At 38.1% G+C, this 27276-nt stretch overlaps 1 protein-coding gene, 1 long non-coding RNA gene and 1 other non-coding gene across 3 annotated transcripts in view; all 3 read right to left on the bottom strand.

The window, feature by feature from the left end:
* Positions 1-458: 458 nt before the first annotated feature.
* LOC129035808 (uncharacterized) lies at positions 459-5093 on the bottom strand. Its single transcript, XR_008502340.1, has 3 exons — positions 4985-5093; positions 4014-4177; positions 459-2136 (listed from the first exon to the last, which is right to left on the bottom strand). It is a non-coding gene; the product is annotated as an uncharacterized LOC129035808 (long non-coding RNA).
* A 13403-nt stretch (positions 5094-18496) lies between these two features.
* Positions 18497-18660, bottom strand: LOC129036004 (U1 spliceosomal RNA). Its single transcript, XR_008502473.1, has one exon. It is a non-coding gene; the product is annotated as a U1 spliceosomal RNA (small nuclear RNA).
* Positions 18661-20237: 1577 nt separating this feature from the next.
* CENPC (centromere protein C) overlaps positions 20238-27276 on the bottom strand; it is a 137396-nt gene continuing 130357 nt past the window's right edge. Inside the window, exon 20 of the mRNA XM_054484490.2 lies at positions 20238-23724. The gene's annotated coding sequence lies outside the window, so the exon portion shown is untranslated. The remainder of the gene's footprint in view (positions 23725-27276) is intronic.

The raw sequence follows: 27276 nt of genomic DNA, 5'->3' as shown, positions 1-27276 counted from the left end.
ATGTTGTGCACATGTACCCTAAAACTTAAAGTATAATAAAAAATATATATAAATAAGTTTTTGGTAGTTCCTCCTGTGTTCATTCTCCTTCCTGCTGCCTTGTGAATAAGGTGCCTTGCTTTCCCTTTGCCTTCCACCATGATTATAAGTTTCCTAAGGCCTTCCCAGCCATGTGGAACTGTGAATCAATTAAACCTCTTTCCTTTATAAATTACCCAGTCTTGGGCAGTTCTTTATAACAGTATGAAGAATGGACTAATACACCTGTTGTGGAACTTCTCAGCCTCCATAATTGCTTGGGCCAATTCTAATAAATCCCCTTTCATCTATCTATCTATCTATCTATCTATCTATCTATCTTCTATCAGTCCATCTACTGTTCCAATTGGTTCTGTCTCCCTGGAGAACTCTAGCTAATATAACTACCTTAACAATATTAAGTCTTTCAATCCACAAGTATGACATATCTTTTTATTTAAGTCTTTCAACCCACAAGTATCAGATATCTTTTTATTTATCCAGGCCTTTTTTAATTAAAGCAAAATGTTTTTTAGTGTTCAGTGTACAACTCTTGCACTTCTTTCGCCAAATTTATTCCTCAGCATTGCATTCTTTTTGATGCCATTGTTAATGTGATTGCTCTCCTAATTTAATTTTCAGATCATTTATTGCAAGTGCATAGAAATATAATTATGTTTGTATATTGCTCATGTGTCCAGCAATGGGCTAGACTCATTTACTAGTTCTAATAGTTTTTTAGTGGATTCCTTAGGAATTTCTATATATAAAATCACATCATCTGCAAATAAAGATAGTTGTACTTCTTCCTTTCCAATATGGATACCTTTTATTTTGTTTACTTCTCTAATTGCCCTTACTAAAGCTAACAGTATAATGTTGAGTAGAAGTGGCCAGAACAGCTTTCTCTTGTTTCACATATTAGAGGGAAAGCATTCAGTCTTACACCATTAATATAATGTTAGTTGTGAGTGTTTTATAGATGCCCTTTAGTAGGTTGCATAAATTTATTTCTATTTCTTGTTTATTAACTGTGTTTATACTGTGAAGAAGCATAGAATGTTGTCAAATGCTTTTTCTGCTTATATTGGGGTGATCATATGGTTTTTGTTCTTTATTCTATTGATGAGGCGTGTTACATTAATTGATTTTCAGATGTCAAAACAGTTTGTATTCTTGGAATAAATCATACTTGGTTATGGAGTGTAATCCTTTTAATATACTGCTGAATTTGATTTGCTACTGTTTTGTTGAGGAATTCTGTGTCTATATTCATAAAAGACACTGATCCGTAGTTTTCTTTTCTTGTAATGTCTTTGCCTAGATTTGGTATCAAGATAAAATTAGCCTCATAGAATGCATTGGGAAGTGTTCTCTCATCTTTTATTTATTGGAGGAGTTTGTGAACAATTGGTATTAATTATGTAAATATTTGATAGCATTTACCAGTGAAGTCAGCTGGTCCCGGGCTTTTCTTCATGGGAATGTTGGTATTACAAATTTAATCGCTTTACATGTTATAAGTCTATTCAGATTTTTTGGTCTTTCTTGAATCAGTTCAGGTAGTTTGGGTCTTTCTAGAAATTTTTCATTTTATCTAAGTTATCTAATTTATTGCCATACAGTTGTTCAACTATGGAACTTCTGTACATAGCAGAAGTGCTCTCTATATATTTCCCATTTCACCACGCAAAATATTGAAAAATATGTGCACTCAAGGATCAAAATTTAATAAAATTAATTTTTTACTGCTTCAGCAAGGACATTCTTAAGCTATTTAAAAAAAAACTGTAACTCCTTGGTGATGAAGAATACAATGACTACGAGGGCATTTGATGCCAGTACCCAGAGGTCCACAGAGTACACTTTGAGAAGTACTGGCTTATAGTAAAGACTCTGTACTTCAAGTTTGGGCTATTAAAGTCATGCATATCCTTTTTCTCTTGTAAAATTCTTGCAAATGAAAGCCTTGCTTACCAGATTATTGTTTCTGCAATGCTGTTTTAACAATTTTTTTAAAACTAGTTAAAATGTTCAACTTAGCAACGTCTTCTTTGCTTTCAGTTATACCAGCTCTCACCTTGAAGCAATGGTATCTGAGCTTCGATAAATGGAGACCTGCAGGGCAAAAAATAACAATTTCAAGGAAGAAAAAATATGTTTCAAATTTTCAAATTTTACTTCCTTTCACAGGCAGTCATATTATAGTTCTGTGGGTGCTTGGATGAAGAAAAGCACTGCTGTCTATGAAAGCGCAAAGAATAGGTGCCAAAAATCACTTCTGAGCACAGGCAAGGCATGGAGGGTAAAGAAGAGCCTGCCATAGAGAAAGGGCACACGAAAAAGATCCAAAGATCAGACAGCATTTGACCCAGTAGTTAACTGGAAGTCTTTTTTTTTTGGCTGCAAGGCAAACTGAAAGGATACAGATCTAGAAATAAAACTGTCAAGGTAAATAGGAATGGTATGATATACACTCACATTGACGAGGGCAGGTCTTCTTTACTTAGTCCACTGATTCAAATGCTAATCTCTTCTGGAGACATGCTCACACTCTCAGAAATGTTTCACTAGCTATTTGGTAAAAATATTGTTTAAAATCCTCAAATTTTATTTCCTCTCATGGGCAATCATATTATCGTTCTGTGGGTGCTCTGATGAAGAAAAGCACTAGTGTCTATGAAAGCACAAAGAATGGGTGCTGTTCATTGTTACATTAAGGACATGTGACATACTCTTGAGAGCAATAGGAGAGACATGAAAAATCACTTTGGCTATAGTGTGCAAAATAGATTAGAAGAGCAAGATAGGAGGTCAGAAGAGCAGTTAGAAGATTGTTGAAATAATCCAAATTAGAGAAAATGGGGGCCTGAAAACACAGTGGCAAAGGGTGAAAAGGAGTAGGTAGATTTTTAAAACAGAAACATAAAAACATCAAAACTGGTAAATTTTTAAACGCAGAGAGTGAGACAGAAGAAAATCAAGAATAATGCCTACGTTTCTGACGGATGGTGTGTCATGTTAAGATACACAAGAGTGGCCAGGCGCGGTGTCTCATGCCTGTAATCCCAGCACTTTGGGAGGCCAACCGGGCAGATCACAAGGTCAGGAGATCGAGACCATCCTGGCTAACACGGTGAAAACCTGTCTCTACTAAAAATACAAAAAAAACATTAGCCAGGCGTGGTGGCGGGTGCTTGTAGTCCCAGCTACTCGGGAGGCTGAGGCAGGTGAATGGCATGAACCCAGGAAGCAGAGCTCACAGTGAGCCGAGATCGCGCCACTGCACTCCAGCCTGGGTGACAGAGCGAGACTCAGCAAAAAAAAAAAAAAAAAAAAAAAAGATACACGGGAAGGGATTGGGGATATTTAGGTGAGAAGTTAATTAGCTGAGTTTGGCACAGGCAGTTTTGGATGTTTATGAGATATGTGAGTCAAGATATATGGTGAATTATTTAACAGAAGTTTTCTGTACATTGCTGAGAATAGCCAAGTTAGTTTCTGTTCATTTTTATTCAAACCAATTTGCAAGCTTGTGTGAGTTTCTTCAACAGTGCTCAGTAGCTTGGGTGTAACAGCTGGTATGGCTGATGACTTGGTGATGATGGAGCATGCTGGGATAATGACACTGGTTCCAGCAATTCTAATTTTCAAGTGGGGAAGAAGAGCTTGTGCCATAGAAGTCAGCAACTGTGGTCCCAAGAATAACAGTCTCCAGAAGCATCCTTCAACTGTGCAATTAAAATTGAGGGTGGCCGATAAACAGGACCCAGAAGAGGAAAGCCCATGGAAGGAAAGAGACAGATCAGCAGAGTTGTATTGCTCTCACCAGGGCTTTTTCTCAAGGCAAAATTCCTGTTGTGGCATAGACATCTTTATTCCATTTTTTTTCTTTTTCTCACCTTTCCTTTCTTTTTTTTAGTCAGGATTCTGAGAAGGAAAAAGCACTATATTTTAAGCTAGAGAAGACATGATACAGGAAATCAGGTGCTTACAGCCCTATTGGTAGGGATGATGCGGCAGGTCTTTTCAAATGATGCTCATGCAACACAGAAATGATCTTTGGGGGCAGATACCACCTCAGAGCCTGCCCTTGTAGCTATGCTGGAGCCACTCCTACAACTGTCCCTGGACACCCAAGAAGATGGAGAATAGTCACCTGAAGATTCAATACAAGGACTAGAATGTCATATCAAGAAATGACAATTGCCAGCATTGCATTTCAACACCCAGGAAGCTAGAGAAGGAATACTAGAACAACATTGTGGGGAAATCTAGTGTTTCCATAACATTGCTTGCCAAAATCATGAGCCAAGAACCACTGGAGAATGGCCCCCTCTTTGCATCTACTTTCCAAATCTCATGTAAGTGCATTTATTTGGCAGAACCTAATATGCCTTTAATGGCTAACACGGTGAAAACCCGTCTCTACTAAAAATACAAAAAAAAAAAATTAGCCAGGCGTGGTGGCAGGCACCTGGAGTCCCAGCTACTCGGGAGGCTGAGGCAGGAGAATGGCGTGAACGCAGGAGGCGGAGCTTGCGGTGAGCCGAGATGACGCCACGGCTCTCCAGCCTGAGCTACAGAGCGAGACTCAATCTCAAAAAAAAAAAAAAAAGATACACACGAGGGGGATAGGGATATTTAGGTGAGAAGTGCATTTAAAACCTAGATGAAAGGGGGTCTTGGAAATGTAATTTTTGCCTTTTCAATCAATCACTCAACGGAGAGGAGGGCAGAGTGGAGTTTAGGTGAGTCAATTCAGAGAACCCACAACCTGGGGATGCCAACAAAGAACGAAATGTGTTTTTTTTTTTTTTATTTTTTCAGAAATGTGTACCCTCCTCCTCGCCCTGTTCAGTGGATCTATGCCAAGAAATGATTAGTAAGTTACATTTCTGGCCCACAGATGAGGAGTTATTAAGCCTTTAGTTTCTCTTACTTAAATTTTTATTTGAGGTTTCACCTTTTCTCATACTTTCCTTGAGCCTTGTGTCACACCTGATGGACTTTTCCCAGGCCAAGGTCACTTTCAAATCAGACATACTATTGAGTGGCAAGTACTGTTCAAGGCACTAAACACACAAAAATGAAGAAAGGAATTGAAAAGCCTGGTCTTTAGGAACATTATATTATAATACGAATGATAAACAACTAATAAAATGATTAAATAAACTACAAGCTATTTTAAGAGGTGGCCAGAGCTGTATTTAGTCCAAGGCTATTTGTCCCCCACTACTGAGGCAAGATCCTTCTGAGTAATTTTATTAATGCCCCATGTCTCATGAGGTTTTCCAGTCCGGCTGGTGAGAGCCCACACTATGCATTGTTTCTCCAGGTCCTCTCAATTATTTCCCCAGCCTTGGGTGGTCTCCTCGCAAGCATGAGCCAAATGTACTCTGCTGAACGCTTTGGGAAACTCTCCAGCGCCTTGGTCTCCCTTGACTCTCAACTTGGGAAGTCTACTAGCTCTCCTTGAGTTCCTCCTTCCTTTTGTCTCACATTTACAGGGTAACTGTGTTGTATTTCATGATGTCCATTGTTTTCTAATGCACTATTTCATGTATTTTCTCTGCTTTGGGGGTTGTTTTAGGGAGGAGGGTAAATCTAGTCCCTTTTACTCCATTGTGGCTGAAAGCAAATGTTCCGATGACAGCCCCTATATGTCCCAGTTGGTATGTTTACTAATTTTATGAAATGGTAGGACAAGATACATGAATATTAAACTCTGACTCCATCACTAGAGAGCCACACTGATACTTAAATGTTGATGACTATAAATTTTATGAGGGATGGTGTGATGGTTAATTTTACGTATCAACATGACTAGGCTGTGGTACCCAGTTGTTTGGTCAAACATCAATCTAGACATTGCTGCGAAGGTGTTTTTAGATGTGATTAATATGCAAACCAGTAGATTATCTTCCATAATATGAATGGGCTTATCCCATCAGTTGAAGGCCTTAAGCAAAAAGACTAAAGTTCCCTAAAAAGGAAAAAATTCTGCTTCCAGACTGTATTCAGCCTCAAGATCAATATCAACTCTTCCCTGGGTCACCAGCCTGCTGGCTTGCCCTGCAGATTGCAGACTTAGCAGCTCCAACAATCTTGTGTGTCAATTTGTTAAACTCTTTCAAGATATTAGATTATATATATAATCTTCAATTGGTTCTGTTTTTCTGAAGAATCCTGACTAACATAGTTGGATATTATGTCTGTCTTTTTTACAGCAAACCCAAGGGAACTGGAATAGCTCTTAAATAATTCAAAACCATGCTATCTTGAGTTCTTTGCGGCACTTCTTTATTTAGAATACCAAGACATGTATAATCCAGTTTGTCTCTGGAAATAGTCTACTAATGACAGAATATATTGAATTGGTCAAAACTTAAGGAAATCAAAAGTTTGCTCCTCTGCTGGCTATTGCCGACACACAAGGCCCAGAATAAGAATTTTAAGGTTGATTCTATTGTCTTTGGTATGTTCCATATCTGAAATGTCTATTACCTTAATCCTAGTGTCATTCTCTCCCCGTGTACCATATCTCGCACACTATTACCCAAACTCATCCCTCACAGTATTAACAGCCACAGGGATTGTGGTGAATCAGAATAATCCCCAGGACTTTTCTGATAGAGATACTAAGGAAAACCATCTTTTGCTTTGCAGCATGGCTAGAAGAATGTGTAACTAGGACTACTTGTGGCCATCTTCCTCACTTGCAGCAGGAGAGAATGAAAGCTACACAGAAGAGTGAAAGAAAGAGCCAGATATTCTCTGCCAGGGAAGAATCTCAATTTCTAGCCTCAAGTCTTTGCTTTCTTTAGATTTTCTTTCTTGTGAACTGCTGCAATATCCTTCACAATAATGGGAGCCAATAAATTCATTTTTGCCTACTTTGTTAGAATTGGGTTGGGGGTGCCTGGAACTAATAGTGATTGGACATGTTTGCACCTTCTTGTTATTGGAGATTCCCATAACAAGAATTAGAGGTGTAGCAGCATCACAGTGATTGGACTGTACCACTGCAGGGAGAACACATGTTCTAACACGGTGGAGAGATTTAATGTGTGATTCAAAATTATATTTTCTCTGTGAGTCAGTGGAGATCCAGAAGCTAATATTTTGATGAACAAAGTTATCTTACAAACTATCTCACTATTGATCATAAAAAATCCGTTGGTTACCAAAAATGTCTTAATTAATTGTTTTAATGCAAAAACACAGATAGAAAAACAACAATGAGATACCACTGTATACTACTAGGATGGCTATAATTAAAAAAAAAATAAGTATTACTGATAATATGGAAAAATTGAAAACCTTATGCTTTACTGGTAGGAATGTAAAATGGTGCATTCACTGTGGAAAACAGTTCGGTGGTTCCTCAAAATGTTAAACATAAACTTACCATATGACCCAGCAATTCCACTCTTCCATACATACCACAAATAAATGAAAGCAGAGACTTATAAACAGATACTTGTTCATTAATGTTCACAACAGCATTATTAATAATAGCCAAAAGTTACAAACAACCTGAGCACCCATCAATAGAGGAAGGGACAAACAAAATGTGGTCTATACATACCGTGGAATGTTATTCATCTATGAAAAGAAATTAAGTTTTGATACATGTCACACATGAATAAACCCTGAAAATATGCTAAGTGAAATAAGCTAGATACAGAAAGGCAAATATTATAAGATTCCACTTACATGAAATATCCAAAATAGACAAATTCATAAGGTAGATTAGAGGTTACCAGGGGCTGGAGGAAGTGGGAATGGAGAGTTATTGCTTAATAGGTATAAAATTTCTGTTGGGGGTGATGAAAAATTTTGAAAATAGATAATGGTGATGGTGGCATAACATTGTGAATATAATCAATGCCACTGACTTATATGCTTTAAAGTGGTAAACATGGTAATTTTATGATATATATATATATCTCAAATAATTATCTTTTACCACAATAAAACAAATGATAAAGCACACACACATACACACACAACTAGAGAGACAGTACTATTTGTGCGGCGACTAAGAACAAAAAACAATGGCTGCGGGTCAAACAATTTGAGGTTCAAGTAGGAATCTTTGGGAATGTTCTTGATTAGTTTGTATCTCCATTTCTTTATCTGCAAAACTAGGATAGGAAGTACAATAGCTAGTTCATGGTGTATTAGTTCATTTTCACATTCCTATAAAGAAAAACCTGAGACTGGGTAATTTATAAAGAAAAGAAATTTAATTGACTCAGTTCCACAGGCTGTGCAAGAAGCATCACTGGGGAGGCCTCAGGAAACTTACAATCATGGCAGAAAGAGAAGGGGAAGCAGGCACATCCTACACAGCTGGAGTAGGAGGAAGAGCAAGAAGTGGGAGGTGATACACACTTTTAAACAAGCAGATCTCGTGAGAACTCATTCACTATCATGAGAACAGCAAGGGGGATGTCTGCCCCCATGATCCAATAACCTCCCACCAGGCTCCTCCTCAAAAATTGGGGATTACAATTTGACAAGAGATTTGGGTGGGGGCACAAATCCAAACGGTATCACATGGGTTGGAGGAAAGATAACATTTATATAAAATATTAATTTTGCATAGTAAACATGGTGGATAACTATTAAATATTAGCTGTTGTTACCATTATTATTGAGTTCACTCTCTACTTCAGTAATCTCCGCATTACCCCACAGTACTGAAAATTCTACTCATAATTTTTATATCATTATTTATTTAATTTGTATGAAATAATTATTTTAAAATTATATTTTCAATCTGGAGCCTCTATATGTGGTTAAAAACTTGAATTTCAAAGCATAGGCTAAAAACCTTAGAAAATAAGATAAGGGAAATTAAGAATAATATGAAAATCTTGAGAATTCTATGTGACATTGTGTTGCCTCTGGGATGCCAAGCCATGACAGTGCAAAAATGAATCCTGCCCATCCACAACCAATGATTGCATAGAAAGTTACAGTAGCAGCAGTTATCTTAAAATCCCAGTATGTACTCAGGTACTCTTTTAAAAGTTAGGACATGCCATTATTGTGCAGGTAACAATTAGCCACAATCACCTATATATTCATGTATGTTATGCAGAAAATCCTGAGAGATGATTGCATAAAATTATCATTTAAACTTCAGAGGTAAATTATTGGAATATTCCGTTGTCTAAGAGCACTCAACTCTTGGCAGAACAATTTAGTTAAAAGTACAATTAAGCAAACAAATAAAAAATAGTTTGAAACTCACTTCAATTGTAAAGTAAAGTGAAAATAATGGAAGTAGTAGGTTTAGAAAAATCCAGCTATTTTAGATCAGAAAATGACTTACTTATCTATGCAAATGGCTAAACAATATGCAAGATGATGGGGGTAGTTCATGCCAGTTCCTTATATAAACAACTGAACTATTTCATGCCACTATTGTTCATGTTCTTATTGTTTCTTAGTTTATTGTAGCAAACCATATTTGTAAAAGCAAAAAGTAAATAAACTTTATCCTTTAGAAAGTTGGAGAGGGGGCCAGGCATGGTGGCTCACACCTGTAATCCCAGCACTTTGGGAGGCCGAGACAGATGGATCACCTGAAGTCAGGAGTTTGAGGCCAGCCTGGCCAACATGGTGAAACCCCATCTCTACTAAAAATACAAAAATTAGGTATATAGGGTGGTGGGCCCCTGTAATCCCAGCTACTCGGGAGGCTGAGCCAGGGAGAATCGCTTGAACCCAGGAGGTGGAGGTTGCAGTGAGCCGAGATCGTGCCACTGCGCTCCAGCCTGGGAAACACAGTGAGATTCCATCAAAAAAAAAAAAAAAAAAGTTGGAGAGGGACAGCTCAATCTCGCCCATCATTAGGTCAAAATTTCTTTGAAGATTTAAATTTTGCTCAACAATTTATTTGGATTTTCCTTCCACATTATTATGTCTCTGTGTTAATCTTTAAATAATGTTCTAAATTATTAACAAGGAAAAACTCTTATCACATTGGTTAGAGCAAGATGGTCTTCCATTTTCTTACTGATTCTGAAAAATTGATATAAAATAAAGAAAGCAGACACTGCACACTCAGGTAGTATCTCTTCTCTATCTTGGTTTCACAATAGTTGCTGGGTTTGTTTTTTTTTTTTAAGGGGATCTCAATGTGGCAAAAGTATTTTATGTTGTCAGGGTAATCACTCTAAAGAGACATGCAAATCATCTGGTAGCACTTTCAGACATATTAATTGTTTCTAGGGCTGCTGTAACAAATTACTTCAAACCTGGGGTCTTAAAACAAGAGAAACTTATTACCTCAGAGTTCTGGAGGCTAGAAGTCTGAAATCAAGTTGCCAGCAGAGCCACACTCACACTAACGGCTCTAGGGGAGAACTTTTCCTTGCCTCTTCCAGGTTTTGGTGGCTCCCAGCATCCCTTGACTTGTGGCAGCATCACTCCAAGCTCTGCTTCTATCTTCACATGGCCTTCCATGTATCCCTGGGTGTCCTTCTGTCTCTTAGAAGTGAATTTAGGGCTGACCCTAGCACAGCATAAACTCATCTTGATGCTTACTTTACATCTACAAAGTCCCTATTTCCAAATGAAGTCACATTCTGACATTCCAAGTGGATGTAAATTTTGGGAGTCACTATGCAACCTAGTAAACTAATGAGGGGAATGGGACTTGGCTTCAACAAATTTGAGTTAAAAAACCCAAGTCTTTCCCTTTCTAATTCTGTGGCCTTAGCAAATCATACATCCCTGGACTTCAAAGTTTGTCCTCATAGATAAAATACAATGAGGTTGTATTCAACACTGGAAATATTAACTATTTTGTGCTCAAGTATTTGGACGTGGTTTTAAAAATGTCTAATAACATACCTAAAGAGTGGGAGTAAATCAAGTAGTGGGAAAGGAATGACTCTTTATAGTTGATTCTTTATGAGATATTCTGAGCAGTTTAATGTTTAAAATTGTGACATTTTTATTCTGAGATAATATAGATAGGCTAAAAAGGATAGTGAATATATTGCTGAAATACATCACTTGAAGGAGCCAACCGAAAAAAAAATATATAATAATTAGTGGCATAATCCAGGTGATTAAAAACTGTTTTTTTTTTTTTTAACTTTTTCAAGTTGGCTTTTTTTATTCAGCATAATTTCCTGGAAATTCATCCAAGTTGTTTTTGTTTTTTTTTTTAATTTAATTTTATTTATTTTTAACTATTATTATACTTTAGGTTTTATGGCACATGTGCTCAATGTGCAGGTTAGTTACATATGTACACATGTGCCATGCTGGTGCGCTGCACCCACTAACTCGTCATCTAGCATTAGGTATATCTCCCAATGCTATCCCTCCGCCCTTCCCCCACCCCACAACAGTCCCCAAAGTGTGATGTTCCCCTTCCTGTGTCCATGTGTTCTCATTGTTCAATTCCCACCTATGAGTGAGAATATGCGGTGTTTGGTTTTTTGCTCTTGCGATAGTTTACTGAGAATGATGATTTCCAATTTCATCCATGTCCCTACAAAGGACATGAACTCATCATTTTTTATGGCTGCATAGTATTCCATAGTGTATATGTGCCTCATTTTCTTAATCCAGTCTATCATTGATGGACATTTGGGTTGGTTCCAAGTCTTTGCTATTGTGAATAATGCCGCAATAAACATACATGTGCATGTGTCTTTATAGCAGCATGATTTATAGTCCTTTGGGTATATACCCAGTAATGGGATGGCTGGGTCAAATGGTATTTCTAGTTCTAGATCCCTGGGGAATCGCCACACTGACGTCCACAATGGTTGAACTAGTTTACAGTCCCACCAACAGTGTAAAAGTGTTCCTATTTCTCCACATCCTCTCCAGCACCTGTTGTTTCCTGACTTTTTAATGATTGCCATTCTAACTGGTGTGAGATGGTATCTCATTGTGGTTTTGATTTGCATTTCTCTGATGGCCAGTGATGGTGAGCATTTTTTCATGTGTTTTTTGGCTGCATAAATGTCTTCTTTTGAGAAGTGTCTGTTCATGTCCTTTGCCCACTTTTTGATGGGGTTGTTTGTTTTTTTTTCTTGTAAATTTGTTGGAGTTCATTGTAGATTCTGGATATTAGCCCTTTGTCAGATGAGTAGGTTGTGAAAATTTTCTCCCATTTTGTAGGTTGCCTGTTCACTCTGATGGTAGTTTCTTTTGCTGTGCAGAAGCTCTTTAGTTTAATTAGATCCCATTTGTCTATTTTGGCTTTTGATGCCATTGCTTTTGGTGTTTTAGACATGAAGTCCTTGCCCATGCCTCTGCCCTGAATGGTAATGCCTCAGTTTTCTTCTAGGGTTTTTATGGTTTTAGGTCTAACATTTAAGTCTTTAATCCATCTTGAATTGATTTTTGTATAAGGTGTAAGGAAGGGATCCAGTTTCAGCTTTCTCCATATGGCTAGCCAGTTTTCCCAGTACCATTTATTAAATAGAGAATCCTTTCCCCATTGCTTGTTTTTCTCAGGTTTGTCAAAGATCAGATAGTTGTAGATATGTGGCATTATTTCTGACGGCTCTGTTCTGTTCCGTTGATCTATATCTCTGTTTTGGTACCAGTACCATGCTGTTTTGGTTACTGTAGCCTTGTAGTATAGTTTGAAGTCAGGTAGCGTGATGCCTCCAGGTTTGTTCTTTTGGCTTAGGATTGACTTGGCGATGTGGGCTCTTTTTTGGTTCCATATGAACTTTAAATTAGTTTTTTTCCAATTCTGTGAAGAAAGTCATTGGTAGCTTGATGGGGATGGCATTGAATCTATAAATTACCTTGGGCAGTATGGCCATTTTCACAATATTTATTCTTCCTACCCATGAGCATGGAATGTTCTTCCATTTGTTTGTATCCTCTTTTATTTCCTTGAGCAGTGATTTGTAGTTCTCCTTGAAGAGGTCCTTCACATCCCTTGTAAGTTGGATTCCTAGGTATTTTATTCTCTTTGAAGCAATTGTGAATGGGAGTTCACTCATGATTTGGCTCTCTGTTTGTCTGTTATTGGTGTATAAGAATGCTTGTGATTGTTGTACATTGATTTTGTATCTTGAGACTTTGCTGAAGTTGCTTATCAGCTTAAGGAGATTTTGGGCTGAGACAATGGGGTTTTCTAGATATACAATCATGTCATCTGCAAACAGGGACAATTTGACTTCCTCTTTTCCTAATTGAATACCCTTTATTTCCTTCTCCTGCCTTATTGCCCTGGCCAGAACTTCCAACACTATGTTGAATAGAAGTGGTGAGAGAGGGCATCCCTGTCTTGTGCCAGTTTTCAAAGGGAATGCTTCCAGTTTTTGCCCATTCAGTATGATATTGGCTGTGGGTTTGTCATAGATACCTCTTATTATTTTGAGATACGTCCCATCAATACCGAATTTCTTGAGAGTTTTTAGCATGAAGCATTGTTGAATTTTGTCAAAGGCCTTTTCTGCATCTATTGAGATAATCATGTGGTTTTTGTCTTTGGTTCTGTTTATATGCTGGATTACATTTATTGATTTGCATATATTGAACCAGCCTTGCATCCCAGGGATGAAGCCCACTTGATCATGGTGGATAAGCTTTTTGATGTGCTGCTGGATTCTGTTTGACAGTATTTTATTGAGGATTTTTGCATCAATGTTCATCAAGGATATTGGTCTAAAATTCTCTTTTTTCGTTGTGTCTCTGCCCGGCTTTGGTATCAGGATGATGCTGGACTCATAAAATGAGTTAGGGAGGATTCCCTCTTTTTCTATTGATTGGAATAGTTTCAGAAGGAATGGTACCAGTTCCTCCTTGTACCTCTGGTAGAATTCAGCTGTGAATCCATCTGGTCCTGGACTTTTTTTGGTTGGTAAGCTATTGATTATTGCCACAATTTCAGCTCCTGTTATTGGTCTATTCAGAGATTCAACTTCTTCTTTTTATTCTTGGGAGGCTGTATGTGTCAAGGAATTTATCCATTTCTTCTAGATTTTCCAGTTTATTTGTGTAGAGGTGTTTGTAGTATTCTCTGATGGTAGTTTGTATTTCTGTGGGATCGGTGGTGATATCCCCTTTATCATTTTTTATTGCATCTATTTGATTCTTCTCTCTTTTTTTCTTTATTAATCTTGCTAGCGGTCTATCAATTTTGTTGATCCTTTCAAAAAACCAGCTCCTGGATTCATTAATTTTTTGAAGGGTTTTTTGTGTCTCTATTTCCTTCAGTTCTGCTCTGATTTTAGTTATTTCTTGCCTTCTGCTAGCTTTTGAATGTGTTTGCTCTTGCTTTTCTAGTTCTTTTAATTGTGATGTTAGGGTGTCAATTTTGGATCTTTCCTGCTTTCTCTTGTGGGCATTTAGTGCTATAAATTTCCCTCTACACACTGCTTTGAATGCATCCCAGAGATTCTGGTATGTTGTGTCTTGGTTCTCGTTGGTTTCAAAGAACATTTTTATTTCTGCCTTCATTTGGTTATGTACCCAGTAGTCATTCAGGAGCAGGTTGTTCAGTTTCCACGTAGTTGAGCGGTTTTGAGTGAGATTCTTAATCCTGAGTTCTAGCTTGATTGCACTGTGATCTGAGAGATAGTTTGTTATAATTTCTGTTCTTTTACATTTACTGAGGAGAGCTTTACTTCCAAGTATGTGGTCAATTTTGGAATAGGTGTGGTGTGGTGCTGAAAAAAATGTATATTCTGTTGATTTGGGGTGGAGAGTTCTGTAGATGTCTATTAGGTCCACTTGGTGCAGAGCTGAGTTCAATTCCTGGGTATCCTTGTTGACTTTCTGTCTCGTTGATCTGTCTAATGTTGACAGTGGGGTGTTAAAGTCTCCCATTATTAATGTGTGGGAGTCTAAGTCTCTTTGTAGGTCACTCAGGACTTGCTTTATGAATCTGGGTGCTCCTGTATTGGGTGCATATATATTTAGGATAGTTAGCTCTTCTTGTTGAATTAATCCCTTTACCATTATGTAATGGCCTTCTTTGTCTCTTTTGATCTTTGTTGGTTTAAAGTCTGTTTTATCAGAGACTAGGATTGCAACCCCTGCCTTTTTTTGTTTTCCATTTGCTTGGTAGATCTTCCTCCATCCTTTTATTTTGAGCCTATGTGTGTCTCTGCACGTGAGATGGGTTTCCTGAATACAGCACACTTATGGGTCTTGAATCTTTATCCAATTTGCCAGTCTGTGTCTTTTAATTGGAGCATTTAGTCCATTTACATTTAAAATTAATATTGTTATGTGTGAATTTGATCCTGCCATTATGATGTTAGCTGGTTATTTTGCTCGTTAGTTGATGCAGTCTCTTCCTAGTCTCGATGGTCTTTACATTTTGGCATGATTTTGCAGTGGCTGGTACCAGTTGTGCCTTTCCATGTTTAGTGCTTCCTTCAGGAGCTCTTTTAGGGCAGGCCTTTTGGTGACAAAATCTCTCAGCATTTGCTTGTCTGTAAAGTATTTTATTTCTCCTTCACTTATGAAGCTTAGTTTGGCTGGATATGAAATTCTGGGTTGAAAATTCTTTTCTTTAAGAATGTTGAATATTGGCCCCCACTCTCTTCTGGCTTGTAGGGTTTCTGCTGAGAGATCCACTGTTAGTCTGATGGGCTTCCATTTGAGGGTAACCCGACCTTTCTCTCTGGCTGCCCTTAACATTTTTTCCTTCATTTCAACTTTGGTGAATCTGACAATTATGTGTCTTGGAGTTGCTCTTCTCGAGGAGTATCTTTGTGGCGTTCTCTGTATTTCCTGAATCTGAATGTTGGCCTGCCTTGCTAGATTGGGGAAGTTCTCCTGGATAATATCCTGCAGAGTGTTTTCCAACTTGTTTCCATTCTCCCCATCACTTTCAGGTACACCAATCAGACGTAGATTTGGTCTTTTCACATAGTCCCACATTTCTTGGAGGCTTTGCTCGTTTCTTTTTATTCTTTTTTCTCTAAACTTCCCTTCTCGCTTCATTTCATTCATTTCATCTTCCATGGCTGATACCCTTTCTTCCATTTGATCGCATCGGCTCCTGAGGCTTCTGCATTCTTCACGTAGTTCTCGAGCCTTGGTTTTCAGCTCCATCAGCTCTGTTAAGCACTTCTCTGTATTGGTTATTCTAGTTATACATTCTTCTAAATTTTTTTCAAAGTTTTCAACTTCTTTGCCTTTGGTTTGAATATCCTCCCATAGCTCGGAGTAATTTGATCGTCTGAAGCCTTCTTCTCTCAGCTCGTCAAAGTCATTCTCCATCCAGCTTTGTTCCGTTGCTGGTGAGGAACTGCATTCCTTTGGAGGAGGAGAGGCACTCTGCTTTTTAGAGTTTCCAGTTTTTCTGCTCTGTTTTTTCCCCATCTTTGTGGTTTTATCTACTTTTGGTCTTTGATGGTGGTGATGAACAGATGGGTTTTTGGTGTGGATGTCCTTTCTGTTTGTTAGTTTTCCTTCTAACAGACAGGACCCTCAGCTGCAGGTCTGTTGGAGTACCCGGCCGGCCGTGTGAGGTGTCAGTCTGCCCCTGCTGGGGGGTGCCTCCCAGTTAGGCTGATCGGGGGTCAGGGGTCAGGGACCCACTTGAGGAGGCAGTCTGCCCGTTCTCAGATCTCCAGCTGCGTGTTGGGAGAACCACTGCTCTCCTCAAAGCTGTCGGAAAGGGACATTTAAGTCTGCAGAGGTTACTGCTGTCTTTTTGTTTTTTCTGTGCCCTGCCCCCAGAGGTGGAGCCTACAGAGGCAGGCAGGCCTCCTTGAGCTGTGGTGGGCTCCACCCAGTTCAAGCTTCCAGGCTGCTTTGTTTACCTAAGCGAGCCTGGGCAGTGGTGGCCGCCCCTCCCCCAGCCTTGCTGCCACCTTGCTGTTTGATCTCAGACTGCTGTGCTAGCAATCAGCGAGACTCCGTGGGTGTAGGACCCTCTGAGCCACGTTCGGGCTACAATCTCCTGGTGCACCGTTTCCTAAGCCCATCGGAAAAGCACAGTATTCGGGTGGGAGTGGCCCGATTTTCCAGGTGCCGTCTGTCACTCCTGGAAAGGGAACTCCCTGACCCCTTGCGCTTCCCGAGTGAGGCAATGCCTCGCCCCTGCTTTGGCTGGCACACGGTGCACTCACCCACTGACCTGCGCCCACTGTCTGGCACTCCCTAGTGAGATGAACACGGTACCTCAGATGGAAATGCAGAAATCACCCGTCTTCTGCGTTGCTCACGCTGGGAGCTGTAGACCGGAGCTCTTCCTATTAGGCCATCTTGGCTCCTCCCCCCCCCTAAAAACTGTTTTCAAACTCATTTCAAATCCTGTTGTGAATACATCTCCTCTCAATAATAACCAGTGTAAAATGGTAGTAGCTTATACTCACTGTTAGAAGCTGAATTTTGCCCCTGAAAAATTTATATGTTGAAGTCCTAACCCCTGATACCTCAGAATATGAGAGTATTTGGGAATAGAGCCTTTTAGAAAGTACTTAATTTTGGCTGGGCACAGTGGCTCATGCCTGTAATCCCAGCACTTTGGGAGGCTGAGGCAGGTGGATCACCTGAGGTCAGGAGTTGGAGACCGGCCTGGCCAACATGGTGAAACCCTGTCTGTACTAAAAATACAAAAATTAGCCGGGCATGGTGGCAGGCACCTGTAATCGCTGCTACTTGGGAGGCTGAGGCAGGAGAATCACTTAAACCCAAAGGCAGAGGTTGCAGTGAGCCAACACCGCGCCATTGCACTCCAGTCTGGGTGATGAGCGAAACTCCATCTCAAAAACATAAAATAAAATTTAAAATAAAGAAAGTACTTAAGTTCAGATGAATATGTTAGGATGGGTGCTAATCCATTATGACTGGTGTGCTTACAAGAAGATCAAATTTGGACACAGATACATACAGAGGAAAGACCATGCAAATACACAGGAAAAAGACAGCCATCTACTTAGCAAGTTGAAAAGAAACCAACCCTTCCAACACTTTCATCTCAGACTTTTAGCCTTCAGAACTATGAGAACATAAATTTCTGTTGGTTAAGCCACCTGGTCTGTGATGCTTTTTTTATTGGCAACCTTAGCAAATTCATACAGTCACCATTCATTTTTGTACACCACACTGAATCTAATCATATTTAGATTTCTTTTTTTAAAATCAAGAAGCAGCACATCATTGTCCGCTAACTTCTCTATGGGAATACACTGTCTAGATTGGCACGTAAGCACAAACTGCACAGATAGCTGGTGCTTCACCAAGTCCAACTTGCTTCCCAGAACAAAGGGAAGTTGGCCTTACAGATAAATCTAGGACTCTGCCTATTAGGATCTAGAACACTGGCCTCTGCTTTAATTGTTTTTTTCTGTCTTTTTCACTAAAATTCAGAAAAATTCCTAGGTCTAATATCATGCAGGGTCACCCTATTACAATACTATGGGGTTTCAGAGAAAGGAGAGCTCACATTGGGTCAGGGGATGGGAAATGCTTCATTAGGGGGTGGCATTCAAACCATACTTCTTTTTCTTTTTTTCCTTAGGGGAAAGTGAGAACGCAGTCTCTCACTATCACCAATTATGCAACTGAGTTTCCCATATTTGGGGAAATCGCAGGGGTCAGCACATCCTGAGTGCAATGGATAAGCCTCGCCCTGGGAAAACCGCCTTCGTGATCATGGTATCTCCTCTGCCAGCTAAGTATCAAACCATGCATGAGTGGGATAGGCAGCAATTAACAGGCAGTATACTTTAATTGGAAATAAAAGATTAAGAAAATCAGTGAAGTCTGGAAAATTTGGTATTTAGAGAGAATGGTTTCATATCATTAAAGCATGTATATGTTTAGGGGGTGGTGCATAAAGACTTTAAAACGTATTCTAAAAACAAGTTATTAATGATTATTGTAAGGTTAAAAAATTTGGATATTAGCCCAAAGGACAAGTGTATTTCAACTTACATGGGATATCTGTTAAAAATAGTTTCCTGAGCCCCATTCACGAATAAATAAACAGGAATCTCTGCCAGCAGGCCTCCATTATGTGCATTATAGCTAGCTTCCCAGATGCTGCTTATTATCACACTAAAATTTGAGAACTACTGCAATAGATATTAGGAAACTATTAAATGGCCCTGCAAATTTTTGAGCAAAGAGTAACCAAATTATATCTACACTTTAGGATGATTAATCTAATAATGATAGGTATTCAAGACAAGGTAGATATGGGTTTAGGAAGTTGACGCACCAGACAAGGCAAGAGACAATGAAAGTTGAGATAAAAGTGGATATAAAGGGCTTTTTGTCTTACTGTGTAAAAAATGTGACAAAGATAGGAATGTAGATTTTATAGCTCACATATAAGAGGATGAGATAAAGAAGTATCGAGGAAGACTGTGAGTGTTAATATTGAGTGTCAACTTGATTGGATTGAAGGATGCAAAGTATTGTTCCTGGGTGTGTCTGTGAGGGTGTTGCCAAAGAAGATTAACATTTGAGTAAGTGGACTTGCAGAGGCAGACCCACCCTCAATCTGAGTGAGCACCATCTAATCAGCAGCCAGCACAGCTAGAATAAAGCAGGCAGAAGAACGTGGAAGGAGCCGACTAGCTGAGTCTTCTGGCCTTCACCTTTCTCCTGTGATGGATGCTTCCTACCTTCGAATATCGGACTCCAAGTTCTTCAGCTTTTGGACCACTGGACTTACACCAGTGATTTGCCAGGGGCTCTCTGGCCTTTGGCCACTGACTGAAGGCTGCACTGTTGGCTTCCCTACTTTTGAGGTTTTGAGACTTGGACTGGTTTGCTTGCTCCTCAGTTTGCAGACAGCCTATTGTGGGACTTTACCTTGTGAACATGTGAGTCAATACTCCTTAATAAATTCCCCTTCATATATACATCTATCCTATTAGTTCTGTCCCTCTAGAGAACTCTGACTAATACAAAGACTAAATATTAAGTTGTGGAAGGGTTAATTAGAGATAGGGGCATCATAAGGAAAAGGCTGTTGAGCATTTAAGTGGAAGTACATGATGTATTCAGACTGAGACATGTTGAATTTTGCTATTCTGGTAGGACACTCAGAGCAAGACATTCATTCAGCTGGCTGTCTAAAATATAAGCTGGAGTCTAAGAGCGATGTCTGAGCTGAAAATACTGATTCAACATTTATCTGGAAGAGATGATGATTGAAGCAATCTGAATGGAACACTTGGCTCTTATCTATCCAACATAGGCCATAGGAGAAAGTCACACAGAACCAGTGAATTTAATGACAAACTACAAGAATTTTAAATTGAAATTTTATTGTTATGATTTCTTACCTTGTTAAGTTTATAATAGTTTACATTATGATCAGTACCTAAAATTACATTCTCTAGGCCTTAGGTTCATTTTCAAAACTAAAAACAAACAGCCCTTACAATTTAATTGTAATGAACACATAAGTATTTTTCTTATAAAATCAAGTACAGTAACAGCTAAAGAATTGTGTCACCTGGGTCATCCTGGTCCTTACTGTTTCCAGTATCTTCTGTATTTACCTTGCAAATTCTCAGTTTTCTTCATGTGGTGCCCACTGGTTGTAAACTTTCTGAATCTTTTCATTTTGACAACCTATCCTACCATGACTTGATTGTTTGGTTACAGATTCAAGATTTGAAATCATTTTTATCTCAAGCTTGGAAAGAACTGTTATACTACCAGTATTGCTGATGTGCTCCCAATGCTGATGCTTATTCCTTTGTAATGAGCTTGTTTTGTCTGTCTCTGAAAGCTTCTAGGATTTCCTTTTTATCATTAGAGTTTAAATTGTTATCAAAATGATGCTAGATTTTATTTTTCTTCTTGGCTCTTAGGAGACCCTTTCAATCTAAAGAAATCTTTCTATCTTCAGTTCAAAAAAAAATTGTCTTCCATCATTTTCTCCCTTCCACTCCCGCAAGTGTGTCCTTATGTGATTTCTATGAATGCTGTACCTACTAATTCTACCATGTCCCTTAACTTTTCCATCACATTTCTCATCTATTTATTTTATTATTTATCTCTCTGTGACTTTATCTTTCAGATTGCCAATCTTTTTTTCAACTGTGTTCTTTCTAATATTTAGCATGTATACTGAATATTTAAATTTCCAAGAACTCTTTTGTATCTTCTAATTGCTTCTTTTTTTATAGTAGTCATCTTTGTTTTATGGATCCAACTTCTTTAATACTCCTGAAGACACTAAGTAGGATTTTAATTTTTTTAAAATTCTCTTCTCTTACCTAAATTGTTTCTTTTTCATCCAGGTGTTGGTTGTTCTGTCTGTTCATCTTGATCTATCTCTTCCATTCTATTCTTTTTCCTCCTGTGTGAGTTGCATCTGCAGTTTGGTTGTCCTGTTTCCCTAATAATCCTTTTGAAGAGGAGAGTAGGCTTCACAGAAAGGCATGACACTTGTCAACAGGCAGACTTCCCTGTAAGATAGGTGGCCTGGGAACAGACCAACAGGCAGACAAGGCTACCATTTGATAAAATAAAGAGGGGTTTACTCTGAAGTCAAAGTGCTTTAGCCTTTTGTGCCCATGAGTGCAACACCCTATCCTTTTAATTTTCCTCTGTATTATTTTGAAGGACCCCAAGATCTATTCTACTTCTTTCTCAGGATCCACCTAAACCAGAAACGTGCCTCAGGACCCAGTCAATTTCTTTCAAATTATGGTACTTAATCTATTACCTGAACCAGAAACCTCTGGGTTAGTGTTTTAAACATTTTCCATCTTCTTTTAGCTAGCAGTCATAATTATTAAAGTTAAATAATATTGTGATACTGTACCTTACATTCAGTATCAACAACAAAATTACCTTGCTTTCTTTTAACAGACTTTTTTAGAGTAGTTTCAGATAAGCAAAAAAAATTGAGAGGAAAGTACAGAGTTCTAGTATGCAACCTCTTTCTCTGATATACACACAGTTCCCACTATTAGCATCTTGCATTAATGTGGTACATTTGTTACAATTGATGACCGTCACCTTGCATTGTTATAGCACTTTATTTTTTATAAAAACATTTAGTTATCTCATTCAATCATCAGATAGTAGGTGTCCAATAAATATTTTTGAATCATTGAATGAAATTAAGCATCTGCACATGAGCTACAATTGGTTGCAATTAAATCATATGGCAGAAGAAAAATATTAAAATAACTATACTTTTAGTTTCAGCATCTATCATTTGCTAAATTATGTCTTCCAGACTACTAACAATTCCTTGGAGTGAGCATTTGATATCTAAAATTTTCCCTTCACCTGGCTCATCAGGCAACATGACTATCTAAACTATGCAAATAAACACAATAAAGCAAACACTTGAAATTATCCTTTATCAAACTATTGTTTTTACAACCCCTTTAATTCTAGCAATCTTCTGGTACAACTTATTAAAACTGAATTTACAAAAAACATGCTCTTCCTCTTACCAACATTTGAATCATCTGAAACATTGCTTTTGAACGCCCACCCTGTGCTGGGAAGAAAATTTATCCTAACCATCAAATATTAATGTAAGTGATATGGTTTGGCTGTGTCCCCACCCAAATCTCATCTTGAATTGTAGCTTCCATAATTCCCAAGTGTTGTGGGAGGGGCCCACTGGGAGATAATTGAATCATGGGGGCAGTTTCTCCCATACTGTTCTTGTGGTAGTGAATAAGTCCCACAAGATCTGATTGTTTTATAAGGAGTTTCTCCCTTTCACCTGGCTCTCATTTTTCTCTTTTTTCTTTTTGTTTTTTTCCTTTTTCTTTTTTTTTTTTTTTTTTTTTTTTTGAGATGGAGTCTTGCTCTGTCTCCCAGGCTGGAGTGCAGTGGCATGATCTTGGCTTACTGCAACCTCCACCTCCTGGGTTCAAGCAATTCTCCTGAATCAGCCTCCCAAGTAGCTTGGATTACAGGCACCTGCCACCGTACCTGGCTAATTTTTGTATTTTTCTTAGTAGAGATGGGGTTTCACCATGTTAGCCAGGTTGGTCTTGAACTACTGACCTCAAGTGATCCACCTGCCTTGGCTTCCCAAAGTGCTGGAATTACAGGCGTGAACCACCGCACACCCAACCTCATTTTTCTCTTTTCTGCTACCATGTGAAATGGGCCTTTTGCCTTCTGCCATGATTGTGAGGCCTCCCCAGCCACGTGGAACTGGGAATCCATTAAATGTCCTTTTCTTTATAAATTACCCAGTCTCCATTATGTCTTTATTAGCAGCGTGAATACAGACTAATACTAATAATCTTCCTAGTAAGATTAGGAAGTTGCCAGAGGAAGAAAATGCTCAAATGCTGAAAGATAGATATCTTATACTACATAAATCCGAAAAAAAAAAAAATAGCCTCAGTAATTTGTAACCTGTGTTTTCTGCTTTCATAAGCAGGATTCTCTTAGGCAAAAAAAAAAAAAAAAAAAAAGTGTCTGTTCATAGGGGTCAGATCTAAAACTTAATCCGTCATTGGGTAGAAATCTACCTCCAATGATAGCTCAGAGTTTCATAGCATATTCCTGTCATAACTGTTATTTTCTTGAATCCTTAACTTTGATGGACTTTAGAAATCAGCATGTTGAGGGGCAACCCACTCGGGTCCCCTTCCACACTGTGGAAGCTTTGTTCTTTCACTCTTCACAATAAATCTTGCTGCTACTCAAAAAAAAAAAAAAAAAAAAGGGCAACCCACTCAGGTCCCCTTCCATGCTGCAGAAGCTTTGTTCTTTCACTCTTCACAATAAATCTTGCTGCCGCTAAAAAAAAAAAAAGAAAAAAAGAAATCAGCATGTTAAGAAGATTGATTGCTGAGAGGAAAAACCTTTTGTTTGGTTGCATACTGTTAACAACAAGAGGCCATTGGAGGAAAAAGAGCAATAGTCAAATAAGGAAACCACCATTATTTTCTTTTTGCATATGTTCTATATGTTTTGGCCCTATTACAGAGTAATCAGGAATCCCCAAAAATAACTGCCTATGAGTTTTAGAACAGGTAGGCATTTAAGAATAAGATGAGGCCTGGGAGAGTTGAATTGTAACAGTGTACACGTAGAAGCCCACTGAAGAAGTCTTAGAGATTGTTCTTATCTTCATTTATCTTATACTTGGCAAAGAAACTTAAAAAAATTTGGTTGAAAGGAGTATGTCAACTTCATATCCTAATTACTGTCTTGTGATCCTTTTACTTATTAAACTTCTTAATATAAACCAAGAACTCTGACATAACATAATGTTTAGACCTACTTTCCTAATAGAGTTGACCCTTGAACAATACAGGTTTAAACTGCATGGGTCCACTTACACATGGATTTTCCTCCACCTGCCACTCCTGAGATGGCAAGACCAACCCCTCCTCTTCTCCTCTTCCTTCACTTTACTCACCATGAAGATGACAAGGATGAAGACTTTTATAATAATCCACTCCCACTTAATAAACAGTAAGCACATTTTCTCTTCATTTTGATTTTCTAAGTAACATTTATATTCTCTAGCTTACTTTACTGTAAAAATGTAGTATATAACACATATAATTTATAAAATATGTGTTACTTTACTGTTTATATTATTAGTGAGGCTTCTAGTCAACAATAGGCTACTAGTAGTTAAGCTTTGGAGGAGTCAAAAGTTTTATGCTATATCAGTCCGTTCTCACACTGCTATAAAGAACTACCTGAGACTGGGTAATTTATGAGGAAAAGAGGTTTAATTGACTCACAGTTCCACAATCTCTACAGGAAGCATGGCTGAAAGGCCTCAGGAAACTTACAATCATGGCAGAAGGTGAAGTGGAAGGAAGCACATCTTCACATGGTGGCAGAAGAGAGGGAGAGAAGGAGGAAGTGCCGCACACTTTTAAACCATCAGATCTCATGAGAACTCACTCACTATCACAAGAACAGCAAGGGGGAAATCCACCATAATGATCCAATCACCTCACACCAATTCCCTCCCCAACATTGGGAATGACAATTTAACATGAGATTTGGGTGGGAACACAAAGCCAAACCATATCATATGGAAATTTTTAACTGTTTGGTTGATCAGTGCTCTTTACTCCTGCATTATTGAAGGGTTAACTATAAATCTTTAAAAACACACACACACACAAAAGAATATTTACTTAACACTGCAAGGAATATTTAAGAATATTTATCTTAAACAGTATCTTACTTAAAAAAGTAAAATTAGATGTATTACTTTAAAAATCAGTGATAAAACCTTGTTCTTAAAATTCTGGCCACAGAATTAAAATATAAAATACAAATTATAAGTTACACAAAGGTGTAACTCATAAAAGAAAAAATACACATTTCAGTCATGTACACACATACACACATTTTGCAAATAATTTATACTCTGAATTTATATTTACTATATAAATCTTTAAAAGCTGAAAGTTTATCAAATTAACAAGTTCAATAAAGTGACTATACATTAGATAAACATGGAAAATCAGTTATTTTCTAATATCCCACCATTATCCATAAAATATTTTATGAAAAAAAATCTGAATATCTACAACAAGAAAATTAAATGCCATGTAATAAATTGCTTACAAGAGTCCAATTATTTAGACCACGTAGTACCCACGCCCTTTGCTATTTGACTTTGCAGTTCCTCTTTCCAAAGAGGTGAAGTCTATCCCACCTTCTCACCCCTGCTAAAATTTGGGGTAGGAAGGTGGTGATTTGTTTTGGCCAATAGAGTAAGTCTAAGGTTCTAGAGACCTTTAATATTTTTGCTTGTTGCTTTTTTGTTTCTGCCATTGCCAAACAAACAAGCCTTGTCTAGCTCACTAGCCTGCTAGAAAAGGAAAGATATACAGAACAGCTAAGTTGTCTTAGTCATCCAGCAAAAGCTATCTTAGATGAGGTAATACCAGGTGATCTCTAGATGTGAGTGACTGCAACCAAGATTGGCAGAGTTACCTCACCAACCAGCAGCTGACCACAGTCAAATAAGCAAACCCAGCCAAGATCATTCAAGCCAAGTACAAATTAACCAAGCCCAAGAGACTTACAAGCTAAGTAAATGTTTAACATTAAATGCCACTGAAGTTTAGCAGTTATTACACAGCATTATTGTGGCAATAGATAATTGATACACACTATTTAAAGACATTACTAACATGGAAATATGTATATTCTTGTATTTTCTAGATTTTCTAAATGGCCCTAAAAGAGTTAATACTCATATAGCCTTTACTATATGCCAGGCACTGCTCTTATTTAGGCCCCATAATAATTCTCTAAGAAGGCACTATTATCATTGTCATTTAATAAATGATGTAACTAAGGCACAAAAATTTTAGTTTCCCCAGATCTCACAGCTCAGTGGCGGAACTAGGAATAGAACTTTAATAATATGGCTTCAGAATCCATGGTCTTAACTATTGCACTATAATACATTTTGGAAATTTTGCTTACAAAATTAAATATATATATTCATGTATTATAAATATACTATATATATAGAGAGAGAGAGAATATAATTTTAGTAAAATAAAACTATTTTGGTATTATGCTAGCTTGGTACAACCTACATTCCAGCCTACCCATACACACATCTTCAGCTGTGTTGAGAGTAGAAACTAATCCAAACCAAGCCAGACAGATTTTTTCATCAGAAAGTATAAAATTGGAACAAAGAAACAATCTGTCAAACTTTGAACTGGAACTCTACAGGGTCACCTCTGAAGCATATGAAGAAGCCAAAAATATCAGTTTACAAAGAAAAAGATGGTGAAGCAAATTTTTAAATAGAACTGGAAATCAAAGACCATGATGCCTCCTAAAGAGAGGTGTTGTCTTAGTTCCTGATAGCTTTTCAGACATGGGTTTCAGTGCCTCATGAGATTCAATAACAATCCTGGCCTTGATTCCTATAAGAAACCCATATATTCTCTTATTAAGTTCTTCCTTTCTTCCTAAAATAGTTTGAGTAGTTTTCTGTGGTAGATAGAATAACATTCCCCCGAAAGATGTCCACATACTAATCCCAGAACCCAGCAAAAGGAACTCTACAGATACGATTAAGGCAGTGATGTTGACATGAAGAGATTATCCTGTATTACTCAACTGGGTCTAATGTAATCACAAGGGTTTTTATAAGTGAAAGAGGGATGCCAATAGTGAAAGCAACAATAAAACAATGGTTTGAGAACATAAAGGGGAAAAATAGAGGCAAGTTGTTTTTTCATTGCAAATTTGCCTAGGGTGTGATTTTACAAAACAGTGTTTAGCAGTTTCTTTAAAAGTAAGCATAGTCCTGCATACAATCCAGGAATTGTGCTCCTAATTTTTGCCCAA

Source organism: Pongo pygmaeus, chromosome 3, assembly GCF_028885625.2.
Source record: "Pongo pygmaeus isolate AG05252 chromosome 3, NHGRI_mPonPyg2-v2.0_pri, whole genome shotgun sequence".
Taxonomy (NCBI): domain Eukaryota; kingdom Metazoa; phylum Chordata; class Mammalia; order Primates; family Hominidae; genus Pongo; species Pongo pygmaeus.
The sequence above is the reverse complement of the archived record's forward strand: the minus strand, read 5'-3'. Positions and strand labels throughout refer to the sequence as shown.